The sequence below is a fragment of the Triticum dicoccoides genome, chromosome 3A, assembly GCF_002162155.2.
Source record: "Triticum dicoccoides isolate Atlit2015 ecotype Zavitan chromosome 3A, WEW_v2.0, whole genome shotgun sequence".
Classification (NCBI taxonomy): Eukaryota; Viridiplantae; Streptophyta; class Magnoliopsida; order Poales; family Poaceae; genus Triticum; species Triticum dicoccoides.
This window is the reverse complement of record NC_041384.1, coordinates 157923689-157936606: the sequence shown is the minus strand read 5'-3', so window position 1 is coordinate 157936606 and position 12918 is coordinate 157923689.

The window sequence follows — 12918 nt, the reverse complement described above, 5'->3', positions numbered from 1 at the left end:
CATGATAGTCTCGAGTTACATATGAACTATGTGTACTCCTATATGAACTCCAACTAGATTTTTTGAATCCACTTTATTTTGATTTCAAATCACATTACATTTCTAGCTCTAGCTAGATCTTCATAATCTAAACCATGTCTCATATGTATAATGTGTTTATCACATTATGTATGGTGCCCCGCCCCCTACGCCTACAAGTATTTAGATGTGAGTTGCAAACACCACACATTACCACAAATTCAAATAAAATGTGAGAATGTTCGATATATAGTATTGTTTAGATTGTTTGATATTTAGTTGTAAGCTGCGAACGCCACATATTATCACAAATTCAAATAAAATGTGAGATTGTTTGATGTATAGTATGGTTTAGATTGTTCGGCATTTAGCTGTGAGTTGCAAACGCCATGCATTATCACATTATGGTATAACATGTGCACATCACGTGTATCACCGCTATATTCATGCATGCAATGTTTAAAACACTATGATCTCCTATTCAAATATATGAATCCGCTTTCATATCAAATTATGATCTTTGTTAGTCTCTTACACCCACACAATCCTCTAACCTTTGTAGCTACCACTAACTTTCTCTCGTGCGTGCACATGCCCTCCTCGCCCTCCCCCTCCCTCGGCATTCTATCCACCTGGCACATTCATTTTTTTAGGTCGTTCTCTCAGAGTCTCCACAACTCCTTTCCGACACACACCGATCGATAAACCTCTCTAGCGGTGCCTGCCTACAACATACAAACACACCTTCAATCTCCCCCTTTATGTGTCCTTGCCTCGTGTCTCTCATACGGTCAGACACACATGTAAACTCTCGCCCCTCTTTTCATCTCTCTCACAACCGCACACTCCTCTCCCTATCTAGCTAGTAGTTGGGCCTCTCGCACCACCTCCTAGCTCCATTCTCTCTGTCTATCCGTCTCGCTCGGCCTTATTTTCCTCTAACAAATGGACGTACACCGACCGATCTCTCGCTATACATATAGCTAGCTAGGTCCTTATAACTCGTTTTTACCCACACGTCAATCGATCTACCTCATTAATTGTGTCTCTCCCTTCCTCCGACAAACAACAATTGATCTACCGGTCTAGTTAGGTTTTCTTACCAAACACATGGTTCCCCTTCATCATCCATGGATGCGTCCCGACAGATCTATCACGCACAGGCACACACAGAAACACATCCCCACTCTTATTGATAACATTGCAGTTCCACCCTCAGTTTGTCTAGTAGGCCTCTCCCACCATCTTCGAGAAGCAACTCCATCACCCATCCAGCACTCTACCCCTCTCCCTCCCTCTCTCCCTCCTCTCTCTCTCTCTCTCTGTCCCATCATATTTCCCGTCCTTCAGTTATGTATGGATGTCGACCTATCTCCCTCAAGACATAGTTGGGTCTCTCCTTCTCAACACATATACGAGTCGTTCTACCTCTATAGTTAGGCCTCTGCCTACCCCTCCCACCACCCCCTCCCCCCCACACACCGATACACCGAGTGCTCTAGTCATCTCTCCCTGCCACACACAAACTTAACGTGTGCCCTCTGACGTTCCGGTAGGCTAGTCGCCCTATATCTTTGACTTGTACACACAAACAATTTTGATGGCTCTCTTCATCGATCTCGCACCCACCCACTTGATCCTCTCTTTGACTCTATCAATAGCTATGACCCCTCCCTCTCTTCTCGTGGATTGCCCGACCCTCTATGTATGATATGGATAGGCCTCCATTTCACACACATTGCATGCAAAATTTTGTTTGAGATGTCATCAACACATATTCCCACAAATAATTCACGAAATCAACCCCCACCCCACCCCCACCCCAAAACAAAAAACACTCACGAACGCGGTTTGTATCTCTCACACACACCCCACGTAGGTGGGGGGCGTGCACGAAGAGAAGAGGTGCATGCACGGCGCACGTACTCCCATCTCTTTCCCAACCACACCCGCGCGGGTACACGATGGAGCTCATTTCTGTACGAAAAAGGCAGCCCACGTGGTAATTTGGTATGTGTACTGGTTGTCCACTTGGTGGAGGGAGGATCGTCTACCACGGGTGAACAAACAAATTGCGACTTGACGTGTTATGTTAAAAAAAGAGGCAAACCATGTGGGGCCTACCTTAGAGGCAAGGATCTATACACTAGAGTACTTTTGATGTGTCCCGTCAACTCGCAGAACGAGGAGAAGCTTGCTTAGTACGCCGTCTCCCCCGCCCACGGGCGCGGTGGCTCGCAGGATGAGGTGAAGTTTGCTTACCATGCCTTACGCCCGCTCCCTCGCCCACGCGCGCGGTGGCTCGCAGCCCGAGGAGAAAATTTTACTACTCCCTCCGTTTACTCCTCGTCCCTACTACCTTGGTTATAGAGATTATACTATCATATTGTTTGGAATATATATGTCCTTTAGTAGATTTCAATATGAACTACTAGTACATACTCCAAACACTGATGTATATAGACGTATTTTAGAGTGTAGATTCACTCATTTTGCTCCGTATGTAGCACTCTCCCTCGCCCCTCGACCCTCACCCACGTGGTGGACGTGCAGCAATTCATTCGGTCTCATATAGCCAGAACGATATATACTGCACTACCATTATTGCTCGACTTCCCGAAGAGGCGAAGAGCCAATCGCAAGGTTAATATCTTGGAGATGCCAAGCGCAAGGTTATAGGAGAACGAGTAGTAGGTGCCGCGTCATTTATAAATAAAGTTTTTTTTCTTCAGTGGCACATACGCAATATGATAGGTTCATATGGAGAGAAAAGGAAACCGCTCCACTATATACATAGTGAGGACGGGCCAGCCTACACGGTTGCTTGCTGGGGTTGCTCTCTTCACACTCTCTCACACAAAACAACTGTGGCCACATCTCTAACATCCCGGCGGATCACGTCCGCTTGGGGAAGGGGTGGATGCTTAGTGTAGATGCGGTGGCCGTCGCCGATGGCGAAAAACCACTGTTGGCACGTCCCGATCAGGGGTCCCCGTCGTTCTCTCTCACAAAGCCGGTGAGGTTGCCTTCGTCCCTTGCTCACTGCCGCGACGTGGGTAGTTGCCGCCTCCCGCCGCCCTCCTGAAGGTTGAGCTACGTCCCTCAGGTACAACTCCCTTTACAGCCGGCTTGCACCACTGCTCCAGCTGCCCACATCACTCCCTGTGGATATTTCTCTACTTCTTTGCCCCGCACATACCTCTACTGGCTTCTACGTACTGTATTTGTGATGATTTTATGTCTCATCAACTAGTCCCAGTAATCTTATTCTAATCACGCTTGTTCAATTTCTTTGCCACAGGGATGCTCATCTCAATTTTGGTCAAACTGCACAAAATGATCCGATGGTCAAAAGGTTGCAAACTTCATTTATTAGGAAGCTCGAACGTTGCTAGCAAACTGAAGCCTAGTCAGGGTTCACGGTTCAAGGGCTAGGGACTGCATGGATCGTTTTTTTCTTTAGCTACCTCTGTTCCAAAATAAGTGTCAACTTTAGTAGTAGTACAACTTTGTACAAAAGTTTGCACAAAGTTGAGAAACTTATTTTGGAACGGAGGGAGTACATATTTGCTATGATCTGTCAATCACTGAGATGCAATAGCATGCATGTTAGTCTCCTTTGTATTTGATGAAATGTTGCAGCGGGCAACCTTGGACGCAAGATACATGTAATAGAAGCTGGAAGCTTCATAGCATTGTACAAATTTATCTCGCTAATAAATTACAGTACGTACTATACTAGTACTTCCTCCGTTCCTAAATATAAGTCTTTGTAGAGATTTCACCATGAACCACATGCGGATCACTGAGCCTGCGTGTTTTCACTGTTCTTGCAGGCCTCCGCTGTAAGAATGGACAAAATTGTAATCTAGTAGGTATACCTCCTTTCGCCGAAAGCGTGAGACATCCAGCAGTCCTATGACCTCAGTAATAAAGACCAATGAGTCGTCAAATCACATAGACCCAGTAGTAAGTTGGATGGACGAAGAAACCATCACTCTTGCGCCAGTGAGAGGTCGCGTCCGCTCTGCCCGGGCATGAATGCGGCACCGATTCTTTGGAGCGGCATTGACCGTTTCGGGCGGGAAGCGCGCGCGGGCGATGGAGGGGCTTTGGGTGGGCCAGGCTGGTCAGGAGTGGCCGTGGCAGCTGTCCGCATGTCCCTACCGGACACGCCCGGAAACGAGAGGATGCACCGACTCTCGCGGCTAAAATCGTACACTACACAACATCTCTGTGTAGGAGTAGGTCGATCTGTCGCTCTCTCTAACACACACATGGTGTTAAACACACAAGCACACACACACGTGCACACGCACGCACCTTGGTCCCGTTGCACCTTCTAACGTGACTTATTACACCTAGACGGAGGGAGTAGTAAGTATACGAGATACAGTGGCACACTGACTTAAGTCGAATACAAGTGCCCAAAATTTGTGTGCATGTTATAATAAGGATTCAGGAATGTATAAAAGGTTATTTCCCTCTCGTTGAACATAACGGGAGGGTTGTGTAGCTGGTTAGCCTGTTCGCTCATCAAACTTGAGGTCTCGGGTTCGATAACTTGAGCATAATTTGTGCTAGGAGGATTCTTTGACTGGTCAAAATGTTTTCTAGGGTTTGCACGCTTCACACTCTCTCTCCAGTATATATATACACGCTGGAGCCTCAGCGCTTGTAGTTTCTCTCTTCACTCTCTCTCGCCCTCTCCCGCTGGAGCCTCAGCGCTTGTAGTTGCTCTCTTCACACTCTCTCGCCCTCTCCAGATCTAAACAAGACTTCGTTGGCCTCTCTCTCCCCTCACTGCTGCTCAAAGAGCCGGTAGGATCCGTCCGCCGGGAAGGGAAAGGAGGCTTAATGCTATCGCCGTCGGTGAGGGACTACTGGCGCAGCTGTTCACTTTCCACCCAGCGGCGGCGCGGGAGGGCCTCCGACCCCTTCTTCTTCGCCGCCGTCCCATCACCGCCGAACCACGCCCCAAGAACCTTAAGGTATAATTTACTTACACCACATGCATTGCTGTAGCTGCATGTATACCATGAATCTAGGACGCGGTTCAAAGAGGAAAGGAGTGGGAAAAGTTGTATATAGCATGAATCTCGGACGTGGTTCAAAGAGGAAATGAAGGGGGAAAGTTGTATAGCATTAATCTAGGACGTGGTTCAAAGAGGAAAGGAATGGGGGAAAGTTGTATCGCATAAATCTAGGACGTGGTTCAAAAAGGAAAGGAAGGGCGAAAGTACTAGTTCAAAAAGGAAAGGAAGGGACAAGGCTGTAGAGTTTGAGCAGGACTAGATTTGCTGCGCTCACATAGGTAAAGGCGTCTGATAACAAAACTGGGACCAACACGGACTGACACGGAGTTTTTTAGTCCCTACACCAAAATGTCCCTGTAAACAAACACCCTCTAATAATGCCGCTGCAAAATTGATGCAATGCCACGGTTAAAAGAAAATTACATGTTTAACGAATTTTATTGTTAATATAATCACTATGTTAATATTAATCAATGCCACCGTTTGAGAAATGCTACTGTCTTGCTTTCTTTCCCGTTTAGATAAGGTAGATGCTTCTTTTTGTTGCCTTCTGTGTTATCCACCATTATTGACCACTAATTGTTTCCTTTGCACCTCTGTGTAAACAGGGTTATCTGCTTCACCTTGTTGCCATTGTGACCTTTTGTTGCACTGCACAAAACACTTTTGTTTTAAGAGTGTTTTGTGCAGTTCAACCAAAATGTCACACCGACAACGTTGCTTGATTGCTTGATCTTAGTGGAACTGCACAAGAGGAGATCTTACTTCCTATCCGTTAAGGCGAATTTGGTTCAGATATTCTTCTTGTGAGTTGTTTGAATTCCCATCATGAGAGGTTAGTACTAGCCTTCTTTCACATGATTCTGCAGTGTGCATTCATATGTTGTGCTACTTGTATGATAATGTTGCTTGATTTTAGTGAAATGCACAAATGGAGACAAGACTTCCAATCTGTATGTGCACCGTAATATCCCATTGAGGTAAGATAAGGATATTTCACAACTGCTGGCCTGTATTTTGCCACTTTCATCAAAAAATTAAGTTTAGTACTATACTTGTGCTCCCTAATTGACATGCCAAATCTTACATTGAAGGCGAAGCTTGTTTGTTATTGAACCAAGTGATGAAGGGGAAGAACAAGGGGAAGAAAAACAAAAATCAACTCCCGGTGCTGTAATGAAGCACTGGAACTGTGATGGCACAAGTAATGATATAGTTTTGCATCTTAATTTATTGCTATGGCTGGAACGAGCAATTGTTTTGCCACTGATTTGATGCCACTCTTAATGTAATATGTAATTATCTCTACTTGTGCAAACAGGGATCTTCTTTGAAGATACCATGTATTTTAGAGGAACTGCACAAGAAGATGTTTGGAACATTAAACTAATCAAGGAGTATATAGTAACCTTGGCCACCACCGTAGATGCTTCATCTGTATGCTCTACACAATAAGCCTCCTGACAAAGGTTGGTACTCGCCCACTGATTTCATCCATATGATTGAGCTTTGTCATCTCTATTGGTGTTGTGCTACTGTTTAGATACTGTCATGAAAAAGTGGTATTGTCCTTGAGAAGTGCTTCATCTGTGTTGTTTTAAATATTTCCTTTCCTTTTTTTGAGCAAACAGTGATGCTAGCATTTAGTAGTCCTCTTGTAGTTGCACAACAGGATCATCTTCCTCTGAAGAAGAATATGGAGTACGTGAAGTGACTAGTTCCGATTATGCCAGGATGAAGAAGCCCTGTCTATCTTATCATCAGAAGGAGCAGTTGAAGGATGGTCACATTACTCCCCACAAGACCAAACTAACTTCAGCACAGAAGGACTGACAAAATCTCCATTTTTTGCTATTGTTCTAGGATTCTTTCTGGTGAGTTCCATTTTTCTAAAAGTGTGCTCTACATGGACCATGTATGTGCCTGTTGAAAATGTCAATTCATAGTACAGTTTGCTCTATACTAATCACTTTTTTGTATTTGTGCAAACAGGGGTGCTCAGCTTGATTTCAATGGGAACTGCACAAAATGTTCATGAATACATCGAATCATTCATTTCCACCACAAGAAAGGAGGTGCCGATAAGTTCAAGGCGTTGCAACATATAAGGGCGAAATCATACAAGCTACGCGTGAATTTGGTTGATTTTGGTGGAACTGCACAAAAAGAACAGCTGGTTTATTTAGCACGAGGTGCCATGTCAATGTCCGAACTGATGGCAAACCCTGTCCATTCCACAATTGCAGGCATTTCATATTTTGGAATGGGACAACCTTGTCAAATTTTGCTCATTGATTTTAGCAAGACATGCGTTTGATATTTTCGAATGGGACGTCCTTTGCTGTCAGCAGTGTCGATCAATTTTTCTTTATTCTTTAGTTGTGAAGTAAATATTGCCTCTAACATGTGAGTCGCTGAGATGCATAATCATCGATTGTTTTGAATGTTCTCTATGGATTGCCAGGGCTGTGTGTTTGATTGCAATGTACAGAAACGCTAAAAAGCTGCTCAAACTCTTTGTACTCCTTTTGTTCCTTTTTACTTCACACATTGTGTAAGTGCATACGTTTTTGTATAAGATTGGTCAAAGTAGAGATACTTTGACTGCAGACAAAACTTGTATGCAGACTAGAAAGGACCGGAGGGAGTACATGTGAAACTGCTGCAAACGAGGTGATCACCCTGGGAATAATGCTAGTATGTATTGTTTTGCATGTTCATCCAATGCCAGTGATACAGGAATTCGAACTAATCGAAATAAATTCATTCATACACGGTCGGATTTCATATAAACATGCCAGATTTCATTACATTTCAACTATAAAGGGGTGCGCTGGATGTATAATTAATTAACCGGCCTAGCTTGTCATAGAGATTAGGGCAACTAGGAGCCCAATGATCAGGATCACCACATGACAAACACCTTTCTTCTTGTCATTCTTCTTCTTGAAGTTAGTGTGTTGCACAGCCTTGTTCTTCCCATCAAACTTTGCTTTACCATCAAACTTGCCCTTGTTCTTGAACTTGTGGGGCTGGAAGTTCTTCTGTACCATATTGGCACTAGATCCTCCCTCAATTCCTCAAGCATGTGTGTCCTTTGCTCTCGCCTTTTCTTTCACAACAAGAGTGCCAATGAGATCCACGAAGGAGGAAGCTTGGTGACGAAGGAGGTATAATTAATTAACCAAAGCTACCCACATGTGTCCCGCTGAGCCGAACAGAAGCTTCAGTGACTTAACTGCAGGTGCAGTTGCGTAACTGACATGTGGCCTATTGGGCCCACGTGTCAGTCGGCCAACTTCACCAGCAGTTAAGTAGAAGCAGCATTATTCTCCAGCAGAACTCCCCGACTCCACATCACCGCCAAGAAGCTAACCGGCCGGCAATGGTCAACCCGCCTAGCTTGGCTTCAATAGGAGGGTAGTAGCAGTGGCCTTACATGGACCCGAGCGGCGGCGACCTACCGTGTTCTACTCTTCCTCATTTTCTGTGTGGCGTGGCCTCGTTGGCAGTGGGGTGGGGCCTCGGCGGAGCCGGCGATGTCCTCCGTCTCGTTGCCGGTGGACGGCACCTCAGCGGAGCGGTGGAAATCCTCCCCCGCGTTGCCGGTAGGGTGGGGCCTCGGCTGACCCAACGATGTCCTCTGCCTCGTTGTTGGCGGGGCGAGGCCTCGGCGGAGCCGGCGGTGTCCTCTGCCTCGTTGTTGGCGCCGTGGGGCCTCAGCGAAGCAGGGCCTCGTCGACGCCAGCGGAGCGGGGACTCGTTGGAGCCGGCATTGTCCTCTGCCTCGTCCTCGGTCTCGCCACACAGCGCCTCACACGCTTCATCGCCCTCTTTGCTAGCCTCTTTGTAGGCGGCCGCAGCCTCCACCACCCGCATGTTGTACCGCCAGCACTCGAGGCGGCCCTTGCGGGCGGAGCGGTACGAGTCGAGCAACGCCTCCTGCTCCGCCCGCTCCGCGGCGATCTGCTCCTTTGCTTGCAGGTGCTCCTGGAGGAGATGGTGGTTGTAGGCGGCGCCGTCCTGCGCCTCCCGGAACAGCTCCTGATGCATCTGCCTCACACTGTCCATATATTGGGCACGGGCCTCGCCGATGGTCATGGTGCAATGCACCGGCGAGGATGGCGTGGAGGAGGGGCTTGGCGCCGGGTCGTCGACTACCATGTTCTCCATTGGGACGTCGTCGTCCTCCGGCTGCCTGCCGGCCAGCCGGTCGGTAGCAATGGCTGCCATCTCCTTGTGGTCCGTCGTCCGCCCGTCCCGAAAAGCCCTGGAGCGCGAGGAAGCCATGGTGGACAGTAGTGGTGATAGGAGAAAGGGAACGGATGTGGATGACTGTGGCTATGGCCGGCACAGCAGTTTATATAGCAATGGTGGGCGGGTGGAGGAACGGACGTGTGACGCCGGAGTAGCCGCCTCAGCAACCGCATATCATTAATGTGGGCGGCAGATGGATGGACGGACGACACTTGTGTCGTTTGAAGGTGGAGCAATCTCCTGCACCGGGAAGCGGGGCGGGCGGCGCTGACTGTTTCGGGCGGAAAGCGCGCGCGGGCGAGGAGATGACTTTACTTGGAGAGGATGACAATGGGGACCCACCAGGTCCATAGCCTCACGTACGCAAGTGCCTCCTTATTATATATATATATATATATATATATATATATATATATATATGTATGTATGTATAAAACTATACTCCCTCCGTCTAGGTGAATAAGTCGTATTAGAAGGTGCATCACGACCTAGGTGCAAGCAGATTGGTGGAAAAAAAGAATATTTCTCTCTTCTAAACACAACATTTAATCACAGTAGTTAAGAGGATGCCTTATTAGCTACCCATGCAGGCCATCGTAATTCATAGCATGCAAAGCGCTTTTATTTTTTGCCTAATAACCGCATGGACGTTTTTCATGCATTGGTCCTTGCCCGAGCAAAAAAAAGAGAGGAAAGGGGTTTCCACGGGAGACAACGAGGCAGAGGTGGAAGCTCTCGCTGGAGTAATTTATTTTGCTTCCCCTGGTTTCCTGACATCACGGTCCCACACCATTGTCAACCTATGTAGTAGTCAATAAACGAGAGAATTGCACAAGAAGCGGCCGACAGCTGGGACCAAGCAGCTCGAGCAGTATTTGTGTTTTTGAGGTGTGAGCACTACAGAGTTTTTCTATGTTTAACCCAGATATTAATTTTTCTCCTCTGAACAACAACGAAAACATCGCTGCAGGTATTAACTGGGCGGGCAGTGGCCCGTCTAGCCCAGGCCAGATATCCACCCTAGATATTAATTTTTTTCAAGCTGAAAATGGCTAGCCCAGCTATACTTTTTTTAGGAATACCCAGGCAAGGTCAAGTTGTTATTCTCCTCCCCGCTGGACTGCAAATCTTTCCTAGGAGGGATGCATTAGGCTTAACAAGAAAATGGGCTTTAAGAAATAGTAAATGAGATGTAATTATAAAAACTGGGCAGTAACTATAAAAAAATGCACCAAACACGTGATTACTTTATAAAATATTATTTTTGGATATTGAAAATTTTAATTTCATTAATTGTTGCGAGCGCAATGTTTCATTGGATTTTTACGTAATATAAATTTATTTAATCTGACTAGAAATTTCGGGATAAAAACATTTCGGATCCCATCAAAATGTGGGAAATTTTATTGAATTCTGTTTTGAACGGTTGGTTGAAATTGGCTGTACTTTTAATAAACTGTAAATGGCCTGTAGTAAATTCCATTAGAATTCAAAAATGGGCTACACATTCTTACAAATCTCAAATGGGCTATAAGTTCTCTGCCACACACTTCTGACCTTACTAAGTTGACGCGTCCCCTAAAAAACAGAGTTGACGCGTATGCAAGGCTTTGTCAACTTATAGTCAACACACGGTTCTAGCAGCAGTGGCTGTTGGATGTCCATCCAACGGATGTCGTGCTTCTTCTTCAATCTCGGATATTCTAGCTTCACCCGCCCAAAAAATGATTCCTCCCCCTGACATTTGGGGTGCACCATTTCGGAAGCTGATCTGTGGGCCTACTAAGTTGACGTACCAAGGGCTTTGTCAACTTAGTTAATATAAATGATTCTAGCTGCAGTGACCGTACAATGTCCATCCAACGGCCGTAGTGCTTCTTCAACCTATGGTCTTCTTGCTCCAGCCGCCCAAAGTAGCGTCGGTCGTGCCGCCTGCTCCTGCCTCCCGTGGTCGGCTGTGCTGCCACGGAGGCCTCACCGCCTCCTACTATTCCCACCGCTGGCCAGGCCCTGCGGCGACGGCAGCCTCACACCGCAGCCGAACGAGTGAACCCTCATACTCCTCTCCGCGTGGGCATCCACTGCCGCATCTTCACCGGCTCCGCGTCGTCCCCTTCCTAGGCCTCGCCATCGTCCACCGCCCTGGTGCTCTCGGCGCGGCGTGGTCAACGTGGTCAAGGAATGACTTCCATCGAACGTGGACTGTACGTAGAGAGGCTGACAGCTGGGTCCACGGCGGTAGCAAGGAAGTGCCTCCATATTACGCGGAAAATAATGATTCCTCCACCTGACAGCAGGGACCCACCGGATGGGCCACCGTATTTCGCGAAAAAAACGTTTCCCCCCTGACTGCTGGGACCCACCAGCTACACCTTCGCACGCAAGGAAGTGCGTCCGGGCAAAAAAAACGATTCGCACCCCTGACTGCTGGGACCCACCAGCTACATCTTCGCACGCAAGGAAGTGCGTCCGGGCAAAAAAAAAAAGAAAACCAAAACAATTCGCCCCCCTGACTGCTGGGACCCACCGGCCCCCCAACTGCTAGGACCCACCAGCTACATCTTCGCACAAGGAAGTGCGTCCGGGCAAAAAAATGATTCGCCCCCTGACTGCTGGGACCCACCAGCTACATCTTCGCAGGCAAGGAAGTGCCTGACAGTCGGGACCCACGTGGTCGAAGCGTACGTAGTGTTGTCATTCTGGTCGCGAACGTGTACGTACATACTGGTCGATGTAGAGGCGCACACGTGTCGTAGTAGAGGCGCGCACGTGTCATAGTAGAGGCGCGCACGTAGCATGTACACGTACGTACAACGGCCAGGGTGCAAGAAAGAAAATACGGCCACGTATGTGTACATATGGGCGGGGTCTCGAACGCCTACTCGTGCATACGTACGGCGAGGGCTCGTGTACATGGCTGGGTCGGAACGGAGAAACAGCATCGTCGTCGTGTTCATGGGTCAGAACGAAATGCGTGGTCGTGTTCATCGGGAGGGCTTGGACGGAAGAGGCGATGGAAACGAGGCCTGGCGTACCACACAACGGAGGAAACGGACCTCCTACGGTCGAAACGGGGGTCTTGTTGATCGGGAGGGGTGTGGCGTACCGCAAAACGGAGGAAACGGACCTCCTACGGTCGAAACGGGGGTCCTGTTGATCGGGAGGGGTGTGCCGTACCGCAAAACGGAGGAAACGGACCTCCTATGGTCGAAACGGGGGTCCTGTTGATCGGGAGGGGTGTGGCGTACCGCAAAACGGGACTCCACGGGATACTGTTCATCTCCACCGTCGACCCCCTCCAGCCTTCACGAGCTACTATTCATCCACCGTCGACCTCCTCCAGCCTCCACGGGCTCCTGTTTATCTAGCCTCCACCGCGTGCTACTCCACCGGCTACTGTTCAACCACCCCTCCACTGTCTACTATTCATCCAGCCCTCCACACCACGGGGTCCTGTTCAACCACCCCTCCACGGGCACCCCTCCACCGTCTACTGTTCATCCTACCCTCCACACCACGGGGTCCTGTTCATCCACCCCTCCACGGGCACCCCTCCACTGTCTACTATTCATCCAACCCTCCACCACACCACGGGGGCCTGTTCATC